We start from the raw sequence: 15,045 nt of genomic DNA on the forward strand, positions 1-15,045 counted from the left end.
TCATCTCTAAAGGAGGCACCGTACAAGCACTAAATGACTCTCTCCGTTGCTGCCTGCAGGCAGCAAAGACTTTGCTCAGGAATAACTGAGTGCAGGAGCCTTCTCCTAACACAGGCACAGCCAAAACACTGGGCTGAGGGAAGAAAATTGATGAATCACTTGCTTCAGATACAGATGAATCCTACTAACCAAGCACTAAATAAAAAGTCTCCTACAGAAAAAGGAAATAAATAATGAATACACACCGTAACCAACTTTCTCCTTTCACCAGTAACTTACTATCATAATCTAATTTTTGATTGCTCCCAATCCCTTTTTTTCTACCCCAATTTCAGGCATACTAGAACCATAAGCTTGGTTTATGAGATTAAAGAAGAACTACAAATTATCTACTCTCTCCTTCAATGTGATGGCCAGCCATGAGTCCTCCTGCCATTGCATGGCCCTCATTACTGTGATATATAAGAATAAACATATTTATGCTCTGGTCTAGCAGACAAAAGGTGCTAATAGATTAGTCTCTAGTGCATACACTGTCCCTGGAAGGTGTCTGCAACCTTCTAAAGAACATTTTAGTTCTCACTTCTACTGGAAATGAAGGTATTTGTTATTCAGTTGTCAGCTCAATGTCCCACTGACTCCCCTTACACTTTGCAGAAACACTCATATACTTAACTTCAAATCAGAAGAAACTTTCCTGACATCAGTAGTTCTACAGTACCAGAGGCCTTTAGAGATACACAAATGTACAAGAGCCTGCAACATGATATTTTTTAGGTAATACCAGGAAAAAAGGTAGCGCCAAAGCATATTTGTAGCCGACCTTGTCCCTGCAGCATATCCTCAAATACTCTTGAAGGTAATGAGAATATGGCTGAACAAGGAATCTGTGAAGGCACAGACAGAACATACGCCTTACCTTTGTTCTCAGCTAATAAGCCTCAGCTTTAAGTTACAGCTAAAGCAACACAACACCGACGCTCTCCATCAATCCAATGCCAATAATTGAGCACAAAAGTAGTTATGTATTTTGAGTATTTATGCAAAATTCCATTTTGTTTTGTATCTCCATGGACATTAAATGAATTATCATTTATGCACAATGATGTAGTAACAGAAATGAATTTTCTTCCAAAAATGTCTTCTAAATGTCATTACTGTACAGAAATACTTCTTACAAGCCATTTTCCCTTCACCCACTTCGACTGTCAGCTAGCTCAAATGAAACTCACATCTCCTACAAAGCACAGAACAAGCTGCAAATCAATTACTGCTATTGATTTGCCACTACCAGACACCTCTTAAATAAATGTAACCAGTCCTTTTGACATCATGATCAAGATCATCATGTTGCCAATGTTCAATGGAAGGAGCTGAAATCACAGCGGAAATGATGCTGGGAGAAAATAGAAAAAAAAAAAAAGAATTCTGCAAAGCACACCACTCTGAAGCTTGTTTTGCCTTTGGTTCCCATTTGCTATCCCTTCAACCCTCCCCACAAATCCACCTTGAAAACCTACCCTTATCCCTGCAACATCCATTCTTAGGGAATGAAAAGTCCCAGCTGCACTGCATCTGGAGCACCCAGGGTGGGCTCTCACTTGGGTTGCCTCCTCCACTCAGTGATTTTTGGGAGAGCTGCTCTTCTTTCAAACTTCAATAAAACTGGACAAGGGATGTTGCTGGGGAGGACTTATGGCAGACCATAAGACACATCATTACATAAGTTTGTTTCTCTCAGAAAATGATGAGCCTAAAAGCCAGCAGACCTGATGAGGGTGTTTGCTGCTGACAGCTCAGCATGAAATAGAGAAGGGGCTGAGGGAGGGAAAATAAAAATGGAGGGGGTCCATGCGGACAGAGAAAGCAGCTGAGGATGACTTAGTGTTGTTCCAGGAGCTGGTCACATCATCAGTGGCTGTGAGGAGAACGGGAAATCCCAAACTAGTTACTGTGCTAGAAAATTATGATTCTAAGCACATTACCAAAGAAATCCTGGATCTACTGAAGTCAAGAGGCGCTATGCCATTAATGTCAATGCATTTACAATTCCACCCCCATCTGCACCAGAATCTCAGTATGTGAGTAGTATTACAGTCTGGATTATAGGCTTTTCTTGAGTGTATTGGCTTTCCTTTAGTTTTTAAAGTCTGATTTAAATATAGCAAATAAATTGTGACTCTGTTACTAAGTTTCCATGAATTTCAGTTTATGGTGTAGCATTTTGGCATAGCACAGAGGACTTTGTCTCTAATTAGGTGTGCAGCAGTCTCATTCACTTAAATGGGATCTATTTAAGTGTTTCTAGAGGGACAAGTGAAACAAATGGTTATGCTTGTATCTGAATAAATATTCCCGCTGTCAGTAGAAGAGCTTCAGCAGTGACTCCATGGGAAAAGCAAAGATGGAAGGATTACATCCACAACTAATCTAAGGCTGAAGATACACACTGATGGCTCAGCTGACCTAACAGCTCAGCACAGCTGGAAGGAGGGAAGTTCTTGGTTCTCCTGCCATCATCCCAACCACATTTAGCCACCTCCGCTCCTAGTCATAAAGTGAAACGATTCACTTTCTCCTCTTGGTTCCCCCTGCCAAGGTTAATTTCCTTCTATTTTATTGAGTTTTTAACCAGTGCATGAGAAAAGATGAAAGGAAGGGTAGTGGGTTTGTAGATCTGCATAGACATAACAAGCATCACAAGTTAGCCTTGCTGAATCAACAATTAATGGAAACAGCTGACATATCTATTGTTCAAAGTGACAAAAGAAGAACCCACTTGAGCTGAATACTCTAATCCCCAAGTGGCACATATATGCTTTGGTGAAGCCTGTGCTTCTCTCCTCTAGCTGCTGCGTTTTCACTCTCATTTACCTTTAAGAAAGTAAAATCCAGGCAGCTCTAATTTCCCTAACTAGGTAACATTACCACTGGCATTTGTGGCATTTCGCTGTGCACACCTCTACAAGGACCTCTGCTCCCCACCAAGGGCCCTGAGCACTGTGCAATCCATGTGGCTTCTCCAGACCAAGGTGTGATGGACACATGTGCAGGGGTGACAGATGCTATCAACAAAGCCAAAAGGATTCCAGTATCTTGTCCTTCACAGCACAAGTTAATGGCTGAGAATGGGATATAATAATATGGCACGGGCACATAAAGTAGATGGAAAATTCACATAACATCACCTATGAAACTGTTTCGTCAATGATTTTTCCTCTATCAGCATTATCTACACACAGATTTATAGGCTGAAGCTTTTCCAACAGCAAAAACAAATGCTCATGGAAAATATTATGTCTAAGCTTTAGGCCAAATCTGACCTCTAATTACATTTGTCTAGTTCTTACAGCTGAAGCAAAAGATTCTGTAAATTCCATGGATTGTGTTTCAAACCAGGACTTACAAAAGCAGGAGCAACCTCTGCAGAGGTGGTAGAGCTCATGCAGTGATCCCTGCACCAACAGAGGAAGTTCACACTGTAGGCACGCTGAGGCTGCCCAGGGTGGCCTCTACACAACTATGGCAGCTTTTCCATCATCCAGCAATATGTATCAATAATCCAAAGGAAACTCTTTGCTCAGGTTGGAAGACATCTTGCCCCAGAACTGCATCCCAGCTGCCCTGCCAGCAAGAGCCTTCTGCTGAGATTCACCCAAGTGAATGCAGATCTGCTGCTCCTGTGCTAACATTTGCCTTTATTTTAATTAGGATGGCAGCTGGCCCTGGTCAGAGCCCAGAGTAGAAGCAGCACAGCTCATGATGCTTGCTGCTGAGCAGAGGGACTGTACTGAGACTTTTTGTGATGTCTGCACAGCTTCTGCTCCTGACTCACAGATATTCAATACAAGTGTATACCCCGACCTCTCACTTTTGAGAGCAAGAAGACAAAGGATACAACTTTCTCTTCTTCCCACACCAGGGGCTGTAGCTACCACAAGGGCAAATATCCTTCAGGATACATTTTCCCCAGCCTTCAAGTCTACCGCTGCCACGAAGTACCAGGCAGCAGCACTGCTCAGTCTGAACTTGAATGTTGTTTCTCAAGCGCTGCTCTGTTTCTATAGTTTGATGCCTTTAAAGATGTCTTTAAATAAAATCAAAAGTATGGTCCAGAGCCAACACTGCTCTTCCCACGAGACTAATGAGCTCTGGGCCAGCATTATCTTAAATTCTGGTATGGAAGGTATTTTCTGTTTCAAACAGTTTCAGCATTCGATTAAAGGCTGATTAAACACTAACATTAAAGATGTTGACATCTAAAAATATGCTATTGTAATTGTGTCAATTTACATTCTAAATTAATACCATTATCAAAATGAGCAAACTGTACCATAAAACTGTCAGCTGCTACTATTAACCAGCAGCTGTAATCTGACCTATTAATCAATTACCTAGATAAAGTTAAAACAGACTCAAGTTTCAATTACACGTAAAGAAAGTTTCATTTCAAAAAAATCAATTTATATGCAAGTTAGAGTTGCTCTGCAGGCTTGAAAGAGTATAATATTTTGGATAATCGGCTTTAAGGAAAAAATACAAATTACAAAAATATCTCCAAAAGAAAGTGTATTTAATTGCACATAAAGTAGTTTATGATTATTTCCTGTAATTAAAGCCATGATTTGCTGGGGCTAAGCCTTTTTGCAGATGAGTAAGGTATTTTTGACTCACACAGTTCTCACTAAACCAGAAAAGCAGAGCACTTGCTGTATTTAAATGCACGGTCATAGACTCAGCTTTTTATATAATATTTAAATCCAACCCAAATGTAATTAGAGGCTTTTGTGTGAGATCCGAAAGGGATGTGATAAGGCTGACTGCCTGGCCTCTTCCCCACCGTGGTGCAGGCCCTGGTCAGAAAGCCCAGCTTTACTCTGGGGTTCTTTGGCTGTGGGGTCCCTATCGTGAGAAGGACGTGGCAGCAGAAAGGGAGAGGACGCGTGGTGGCCCTGGAAGTGACAGTCCCACAGAGTCACACCATTCCTGGCTCCTGCCTTCTCCTTCACTCCCTTGGAGCCTCAGGAAAGTCCACAAACTGATGGTTCTCACTTCTGAATATTCTGTAAATGGATTACAGGCCTCACATCTTCCTCCTGGGATTCTCTAAAGGTAAGCTGGCTTCGGTTTGCTTAAAGAGGATGCTGTGGGGCACCTGAACAGAAGGGCTGAGGGGAAATAGATAAGATGTACTTTTGGGTGGTCCGGAATAGTCTAAAATGCTGCAGGAAAGTTAAGACACATTTACACAAGGATCTCAGGGGCCATCAGACACCAATATGGTTGAGACTTTGCCTAATCTGGAGGCAGAACCTCCTTGCATTCTACCTGCTTACAACTTCAATGGTGCTGGACAGATTTTTGGTTGTTTTTTTTTTTTTTCCTTAACAAGATTTACTTCTTAGAATTAAGCTAAACTCTTCAAATTTAACTTGCACTTAAAATTTAATCTCCAAAGAACCATTTGAATAAAAACCTTCTACCTTTTTCCTCTAATTATGACAGCATGCTGGTACTCCATTTCCACATACTCCATGACAGGCTAACGCGCATTTAAGCCAATCTCATGATCTTCTGGTGATCGAGAGCCGTAAAATAGGAGGAAGCAATCCAGCTGTGTTCTCTGCCCAGCATCCTCCCATACTCCAGGTCACTATCTCAGGGGGACACAGCACACTCAACTGCCAGACAGACGGATCAGCCCTCTCAAACACAACTGCAAAAGATGAGTGGATTTAAAATTTAAATACTAGGGCCTGAAAGCACATCCTGAGCACTGTATCTGTGAGAAAGAGAGATCAGCTTCCAAATGCTTCCAAACACCTTCGTAACAAGTGAGAGCACCTTCCCTCAAGTGTGCATCGGCATTTGAGCAGCCCTGGGAAACTGGGAAGGGAGATGCTTGATTCTCACTCATCCTTCCATAGAAATAACAAAGAGAAAAGAGACTCAACATTTCCTCTTTAAGTACTCAATACACCTCCAGATTAAGGTATGACGGGTGCTACAGAAGATGACCTTAAGACCTGCTACACAGGCTCTCTCTCCAGCATCTTGGTGTGCTGTCCTTTGCACCAAGCAGGAGGTATGGATGGTTCCCTTTGGGAATCACATTTAAATGAGGATCCAGTGGTCAATATCTGAGCTCTGGAAGAGCACTCTTAAGTAAGGAATAAAGAAATACTAACTTGCCTAACTACAACCAAGTCCCAAACTATATCACTGAGTCAGAAAGCAACAGTCAAACCTACCACAATTTGGACGCTTCTGAGCATCAGCAATGCCCATGCCAGGATGACATACAGACAAACAGATAGATAGGGCCAGCAGATGCAGCATCACACACAGACACTTCACCAGGCACAAGTTTCTCAAAGAAACAGAAATGTTAACTTCCCTCATGGAAGACTGAGTGACAGAGCTTGCCTTTGACCCATCCAGCTGTACTAACTCATTCCCATTTTTGCTTCTGCTGCACGTAATCCTCGCTTTGGTGCCTGCAACTTTCCTCAGATGGAGGCAGGCTCTGGAAAGGCTCCTGCTAGCTGCAGAGGAGAGGGAAACGGGTCTTGACACTGGACCTGCCACTGGCACATCACTTTGCAAATCAGAAGTGGCATCAGGAAAAGCAGAGCATGGTTTCACAATCACTGCTCAGCACTGTACCAAAGGCAGACAACGAGACACCAGGGATGTGCAACTCAGCTTCTGACTCACCTTTTATTTCCATCCTGCAGTTATTGCCTTTGTGTTTCAAATACAGGCAGATAGCAAGAGCTTTACTCACATCACCCTAGATCACAGCAATACACAGAAGTATGTACAAGTCACTCTTTTCTATCAAATCATTTGACTTCATATTTAGCCCTTGCAAACTGCAAACCTGGCAAAGTCACCAGACATGGTACAATTTATCCTTGCAAATGCTCAGAGGCATGAGGACAAAGAAAAAATGCTTTGGGGAGCTGCCTGAGGAGCTAGCCAATGACCCACATAGTGCAGCCGGTTGGTGTTTTTCCTGCTACTGGAAAAGGATTAAATTTAACTTGTTTTATCCACAGACTCTATTTGAAGACTCGTGTTTTTCCTGAACTGAAAAGTTCAGTTTTGCATTGCTGTTTACAGTGGTTATATCTCACAGGGAATGAATGCATTGATGGTATTTCCTACTGCAAAGAAGAGGAATTTCCCCTTGTGCAGTGAAGTATACCAGTCTGAGCTGCATCCTCTGCCTAATTTCTTTATTGGGAAGACTTTCCCATGAATAAAATCTGGAAAAAACAGTAAGTAAAAAACTTCTACAGTCCCTTCTCTATCCGATCTAACAATGACCACATTTCTTTCTTGTGGTTGTTTTCTTTCCCAAGACTTGTTCCCCACAGAGCTGCTGCCCCAGCAGTGCAATGTGGCCAAGGGGCTGTTTGAGCCTTGTTCTCTTACTTGGGCACCACGAGCCAAGCGAGACAGCCTGTCCCTGCCCACTGCTCCTCTCTTGCTTCCAGAGCAACTGTTCAGGATGACCGAGTCACAAACAGCTGCTCACAGGATACCTTCATTCTCAGGACAGGAGGAGAAAAAGCTGTTTTATCCTGGGCATCTTTCCCTTCCTACCCTCTATAAGCCTACTTTTGCCTAAAACACTCATCCGTCTTTACCTCTAGATTTGTTACACTTTTCTGTATTTTAACTCAGACTTCTATATGGAGCTTTACGTTTTATTCTGTGGGAGAGACATTTAGATGTAAACCATGGCCACCACTCAGGCTATGCAGATGCAGGTTGCAGCCACTGCTGCAGGAAGAAGCAGCATACACACAAAGTCTTGCAAAACACAAAAAGAGTATGCTTCTTCCATTGCATTTTTCTTGAAACGTGAAACGCCTCTGTCTTTTGAAAGGCATAAGTATTAAGTCTTCCTTCTTCCTATCAATCTAAAATGCTGGCCAGACAGATGCTGCCTGTCCCAGAGGAGAGATTGGAGCTTTAGTGCTGCTGATAAAACAGTGCTGGAAGTAAGACGCTATATGCATGTATGAGCAGTGCTCTTGAATGGTGACATTCAAAAGAGCTTGGAGAAAATTTCCAAGACCTGCCATAGAAATGCACTCTTTCTGTTTTTCCAAGCTAACAAATTATATTCTTTCCCCATCACATCTTACTGCACATCCTCCATGAATCTCACCAAAGCCATACATCAAAATTTCTTCTGAAGCAAAACTTCAGAGTTAGAAAGCATGAGTTGAAGAGTTGAAGAAAAATACACCAAACGTGCCCAACAGCAGACTCTGTTTTTAAGTTGGAATTTGAAGAAACCGCAAGAGAATCACACTGAGAACCAACTTTGCATGTAGCTTGTTATGTGCAAGTACCAAGGAACAATTCAAACACAGCTGAAAACCATCCACTTCTGGATGTAATTACATGCTCAAAAAAGAGCCAGAATTATGATCCAGCTAAACTTTATACCAGACGAATGTCAATTTGACATATTTTCATCTTTTTTTCAGGTTTAACACAGTGCTCTTGATCACTAAGAGCCAAAACCTCTACTTACGCCCTGCAGGCCACAAAATCTCCAGGAAAGGAAACCAGCAAGATCCTTGGCCACAAAACCTCAAAAGCAGCTCAGACTCACTCCTCTTCCTTGTTCTCCAGGTTCAAAAATCAGATATCCTGGGCAAATTTACTCATGAGTAAACAGGCCATGAACACACATTTATTCTTTCTGTCCTTTAGCTAGAATCATTTCTAAGAATTTTCAGTTCACACTTAATAGTACTCTTATCCACCAATTGCAGAGCAAGATTCACTTCACAAATAAGGTTATAAAAGGAGATCCGCAGTCACAACCAAATTCTTTGCACAGTTAGTTTGGATTTTGAGAAACTTCTGTGACCAAAACAACGTACAGGGGCAGTGTGCTCAAAATCAGTAGAGACAACAAGAAGGCAAGCTCTTCCACTTTCTTCCTCCAAAATACATATAGCTTGAGTGGGTGTGGTTAACAATCTGAAAGATCAGTCAGAGTATTTAGAAGATATACAACAAAGTAAGTTTTCTATTCCATACATATGCTTTCTTAGGGTAGAAACAGAAGTCAGACATAGAATCCTACTAGCATTAAAATTTATATTAAGTAATGCTAACTAATTATAAACTGAAATTTTAATTACTTATCCAAATACAGTCCCCTCTCTAAATCAATACCAAGAGACTGCTGCCTTCAGAAGATGTCAACAAAGCAGAAGCAGTTTATGACCACTGGGTTAAATATTACTGCTGTGAATTTATAGTTTTGTTTCCTTCTGGAAAACAAAAACAAAAACTAAACAACTAAGAGATGAGGAATTGACTAAATGTACAACACATGTCAGCAAGAGGAAAAATAAGCTGAAATAAGAAAGAATCTTTTCTCTAACACTTCTTTCTAATGATTTCATCCATCGCTTGCACTATCATAGGATACATTCTTGGTCGATAGTGTTTCTTCAAAGGCAACAGCATCTGCACATGGTAAAGCACAAATGTAATAGCAGGGCCAACTTTAACTACTGCTCTTCAGCCGCTCTGACCTGCTTAGCCTTCTGACATTTACCTCTCCCACGCTCAAGCTCAATTTAGCAGGCCAAAGTCAGAACTCATCTGTAAGACGATATAAGCTGCATGTCACAAAGTAGGTGAGAGTTTAACTTGGTGCAACACAAGTACAGATGGGGCTGGAAGATTTTCAGCAATACACTCCCAGCTTTCCTCTCCTCTGACTTTCATACTTGGAGCAAGCTGACTGAATGCAAACAGGCTTTCATCTGTTGTACAGAGCAACTACTGGAAGAAAGGGAAGAGCCCGTGAAAGTCACGGAAGCAGGTGGCCAAATCGTCCTCAGGAAACAGTTCAAACAGTTGCAAGCACTAGGTGGAACTGCTGACAAGAGACCACAGTCTTCTGGGGAGAAGGAAAACTACTTGAAGCAGTGTATTGGGGAGCAGCTAGGAGAAAACCAGCCTAGTGAGACTTAGAGAGCTGGAGATGTTCTGGGCTCAGTGCATCACAGGACTCAACAAAATCTTCCCTTTCCTCCCCAAACTCTGTGCTTCTTCTGGAGTTGTGCTGTACTCCATCCTAGTCACCTAGGGATTACTGTAGCCTACAGATTATTTCAGGAATAAGACGGACCAGACCAAAGGTCCACCTGCTCCAGTAGCCTGTATCCACCACCTTGAAGTAGATGCCCAGGGAAAAGGTTAAGAACACGGGAAAGCAACTGGCGGCGCTGACCCAAAACTCTCCCAGTCTCCAGAAATTTGTAGCTCTGTTATTTGCCTCTCCTCTCTATCATATCCCACCCAGTCATCTCACTGGAGATGGAGTCATTCCCAAATTTGGATGATCAGAGTCCTCCAAACCTCTTTCAGTTCTGTTAAGCCTGTTTGTTCTCAGAGATGCCTGAACATCACAAATGCCCCCATGCTCTGTCTTGCTCTCTGTTCTCTTTTTCTAATAACTACCAATATTACATCTGCCTTTTTGATTGTTAATGAGCACTGTACTGCCAACTCCATGGATCAAAAATAACCTCTAGATCTTATTCTAGTGTGGCAATACACAGCTCAGTGCTCCATAAATGAAGTTAAGACCGTTCTTCCTTACATGCAACATTTCACAGTTATTAAAATTGAACCTCACCTATCACTACAACACCCAAACTGAAGATCATTCTGCAATTCTTCACAGTTGGACTTCAGCCTTTACCAATTGCCATCTACTTGCCAATCTCAGGAGACATTATGCTGCTCATCTTACGCAAGCACAAGAAAAAAATATTACAATTTTTTCCCTTCAAGACATCAAAATGTTTTGAAAAGTCCTCTACAAACTAGGATACAATAGCCTAAAAATGTAATTCATAGAAGCCCAGTCTTATGGGACATTATATCCACTATCCCTAAGCAATTCTGTATCTCAGTAAAACAAACAAACAAACAAACATGACCTGCAGCTATAGTGACTTATTTGTGTTAACCTAAAGGTCCTACATCCTGGAGACAATATTTTCTTGGTTATTCAAGGAGAATACATTTAGATCACTAACATTAGCATGTTGTAGCTTGGCATCTTTCATTTATTCAGCAAGTTTCAAGTCTAGACAAAATGTTAAGTGCCCAAATTTCAATCCCCCTACATTGGGCAAAACAATTCCAAGCAAAAGAACTTATATCAGGTGACAAGAAAGAGGTTAACTGTGGAACTGTGACTTAACAAATGTGTAGTTGTTAAAATGTCTCAGCAGTTTCAGTCTCAAAACAATCCCATCTTTGAAACAGCCTGAACAAACAATACAACAATAGCAGCAATTCTGATACTGTTGCAGCTGAATACCAAAAAAGTATATTATTTCACAAGCATCTACCTCACAGGCTTAGGAAACATGTTTGTAATAATTACATAAACATGTATATGTATAATATATAGGCAGATAATATATAGTTTGGACGTAATTATATACATTATATTAAAGTTGTCATATATGCATGTATATTTAGTACACTTTGAAGAGTTATTTTATTTTAAGTATTTCTAAAGGTCAAAAGTTTTATGTGTAATTATGTTTGTTATCTGGTATTTGTGCAGCCCTTCTGTGAATTATCTGCCTATTTTAACATACTTATTCTTATCTGGATTATGTTGGAGCAAACAGAAGTGCAACCAGTGCCCAATCAACAAACATATCTAGCAGAAACCACCACGGCTATAAAGTAATTGTCAAGCAGCTGCTTACTAATAAACAACTACAGGAGAAGCCCTTGAAGGAAAGACTATAGAAAACAAAATGGTATTTAATTAAAAAAGAAGAAAAAAGAAAAAAGGAAAAAGAAGATATGTAACTAAAAGCCCTTCAGAACTGAAACCGTAAGTCTTCCTGGCATCCTTCCCAGCTACTATTTGATTTTATGCCCTGTGTGACATTTTATACATCCTTGTACTTGAACTACCCCACCATATTTTGTTTCTTTCTTCTACTTGTTTTTGAACTACTGCCACAATGGTGTTGCTATAGAAAGAAAACACACCATTCCACAGTGGCTTACTCTCTCTACTTGTAACCTGATGGATGCAGCTGTTCAAAACCTGCAATTTATCTAAAAGACCCTTGGTATATGAATATTTTTCATAAAACGAGACAGAATCCTGTCTTGGTTATGGAAGGAGTTCTGAATTTTGCACTGATTTTTGCAGTTTTTGTGTTGCCCTGTGGTTTGGTTTGACTTGACCCTAAATTATAAAAATTGTTATTACACTAATTAACTAATGTCTGAACAGTATCCTCTATGCATCAAGCACTGGGGAAACAAGAGGTTACATGGTCCCTTCCCTAGAGAGCTCAAGCTTCAAAAAAAAAACCAACAGAAAACCAAGGATGGCAATGAACTAACCCACTACAGACCAATATTTAGAAGACGACGTAATTCAAACAATCGCTGATCTTTCCTAAACTGAGACATCTACACTATAGATTCCCACAGCTGAGCCTGTTACTCCTGGTTCCCATAAAAATTAGTAGGCATTTTAAAGATATGTCATCTAGACAAATCCTTTAGGGTGAGTGCTGAATTGTGGATTCCACTCGCTAATGGGAGCCTCTGTTAATTAGGGAGATTGCTCGCGCTAACTAGCCATGCAGCTGCAGAGCCTTAGTCCACAAAAATGCCATGGTACACGCAGAGCTCACAGAGGAATGTGCCAGTCTTAGGACTTACAGGCAGAAAATCTTAAGGGACAAACTTATTCAAGCAGTTCGTTTGGGGCTTAATGGGTGCATAAAAGAAAGTGAAAGAAGCAAGCAGAGAAACATGATGCAAAACAACGGGAAAAGTGTAATGGAGTGACTAACAGTAAATTATCTTACACAATTAGTTTGCTGGAAATGATACTTGGAAATGGAACTGAGAATTTCAGAGAAATGCCTGGTGCTACACCCTGTCCACAAAGAGAACACAAAAGAAATCCATCAGGAAATTGTGCACATTTCACTAACCGTTCTCTGCAAAGGAAAAAAAGAAAAGGCTCACAAAATACTATCTACATTAAATTGCCATAACCAGCTTAATTGTCAAACATCTGAACTTACTGTGTGCTGCCCTGCTACTCAGGGATCATTCGGATCCGGTAATCCTGAGGAATTGTTTAAATAACTGCAAACTCCCCAACTTCTCATCATGTATAAAATCAGTGTCATCCTTCCTCTTTTGATTATCCCTCCTCAGCGCAAGAACACAGCTGTCCAAAAGTATCAAGTTTCATCTTCTTAAGCCCTTTCAGTTGTGATGGATCCCAAACTGCAGTCTATAAACAGCCTTAGGTACATCATTGGTTATGAACTGGTACATTTCCTAACCAACATCATTAAAATACAAGGCAGTTCAGTGAACTTGGAAAATACAAAGAAATTATTCTCCAGAGTGTAACATCTGGTACAAAGGAGGAAAAAAACACTATTTTCAAGTGCAAGGCATGTAAGAACTGGAGGCTAAACCAAAACTCATTAATCTACTTCCACCCCCATGTTCAAAACAAAAACTAGAAGAAATACCCTTTGGTGCTTCACATTAGGAAGACACAAATTGGAGACATTTCCCATCTGTTTTGTTTGCTGTTTTTTAACAAAAAAAAAAAAAAATTAAAATAATCCTTTCTTTTCTTCCACTTTCAGCAGAAACACTGAAGGATGTTTTCAGCGCTGTTAGTTCCAGGGTTTTTATACCTTTCCCATCCCTTTTTTTTTTTTTTTTTTTTTTTTGAGTTCCTAGCAAGTGTAGCTACTCTGCCCCAGTGAACCAATATCTGAGTTTTTTAGTTATAACTAAAATTATCACAATCAAACTTACACAGTACACTTGAACTTAAGGAGCTGAGCGGGGAGACAACTAGCTCTGTGTTCCCATAGCAAACCCTCTACTGGCACTAGACACATCTCTGGCATGACCATGAGTGCCCCCCAGGCCTTCTAAGCTCCCATTTAGTCCCCAGGAATCTGCTGGCACCCACAAACCACTGGAACACAGCCATGACCCCTCCCTCAGTGCTGTAAGGAAATGAGGTAGAGTTGGATATATTGGCCCTAAACCACCTGGCAATTTCCTTTCATGGGGAAATTCCTACTGTCTAGTCAGAGCTTATCTGCACTGTCGGAGGAATGAGTCAAAATCCCACCTGTGATGTTTCACTCACGCAGTGCTGTGGAGGCTGTGCCCTTAATTCTCATTGCAAGAACACTACTGGTCAGGGGTTACCAACTGGCATGGATGAAGAGCTAACGCAAAACTGTCCTTCTCAGGGATGAGAGAATCTGTATTTGAAGATGGCAAAGAAGCCACTTGTTTTATCGAAATGGGTCACGACAGCCCTGAACTTTCACTGTAAGCTCAGTTCTCACTGGATGAGATTTTGTTTTGTTTGTCTTTTTATTTCTGCAGGGAAAGCCTCCATCCTATGTCCCATCAGCTGAACGAGTACTAGTTCACCTCACAATCTCTGTAGCAGATGCTACTGTTGCTACATATTTAAAAATGAATATAAATCTGGCTACCACTTTTAAGGACCATAAAAATGTTACTAAAATCCCCATGTTATGGTTTCAAATTCTGTATGATTCATATGAATCAATTCTGGATACCACTTCACTCACTTTTGGATACGCGTGGAGTGCAAAACAAGGAAGGAAATGAAAATAGTATTTGTTTTCCTTTTTCTAAAATGATGGCTGCCTTTGTCATACATACACAAACACTGCTTGCTGCAATACCAACTTCAGTAAAACTATCCACTGCATGCGTGGTAGAACACATCTTGACTATTTTTAAAGACAGTAAGGGACATTTTGATGTTCGGTTTAATTCAGGACAATGAATTTTCTCATCAGTGAGGAAAAAAATGAAAACAAGCACATTCTAAAATTTGTATCTCACAGTTTAGGTTTCCTTCCACACAGCTGAGTAAAATAAATGTCTCTCCATTCAGGTACAAACATGACCACTTAAGTTAACTTA

General features: G+C 40.8%; 1 protein-coding gene across 22 annotated transcripts in view; it reads right to left on the minus strand.

The window, feature by feature from the left end:
* KIAA1217 (sickle tail protein homolog) overlaps positions 1 to 15,045 on the minus strand; it is a 277,578-nt gene that overhangs the window by 135,560 nt on the left and 126,973 nt on the right. The window contains exon 1 of one of the 22 annotated variants that reach the window (XM_040695772.2): positions 13,128 to 13,219. The exons of the other annotated variants lie outside the window; for them this stretch is intronic. The gene's annotated coding sequence lies outside the window, so the exon portion shown is untranslated. Of the gene's footprint in view, positions 1 to 13,127; positions 13,220 to 15,045 lie in introns of those variants that run through there. 22 annotated transcript variants of the gene reach the window in all.

The sequence above is a fragment of the Gallus gallus genome, chromosome 2 (genome assembly GCF_016699485.2).
Source record: "Gallus gallus isolate bGalGal1 chromosome 2, bGalGal1.mat.broiler.GRCg7b, whole genome shotgun sequence".
Taxonomy (NCBI): domain Eukaryota; kingdom Metazoa; phylum Chordata; class Aves; order Galliformes; family Phasianidae; genus Gallus; species Gallus gallus.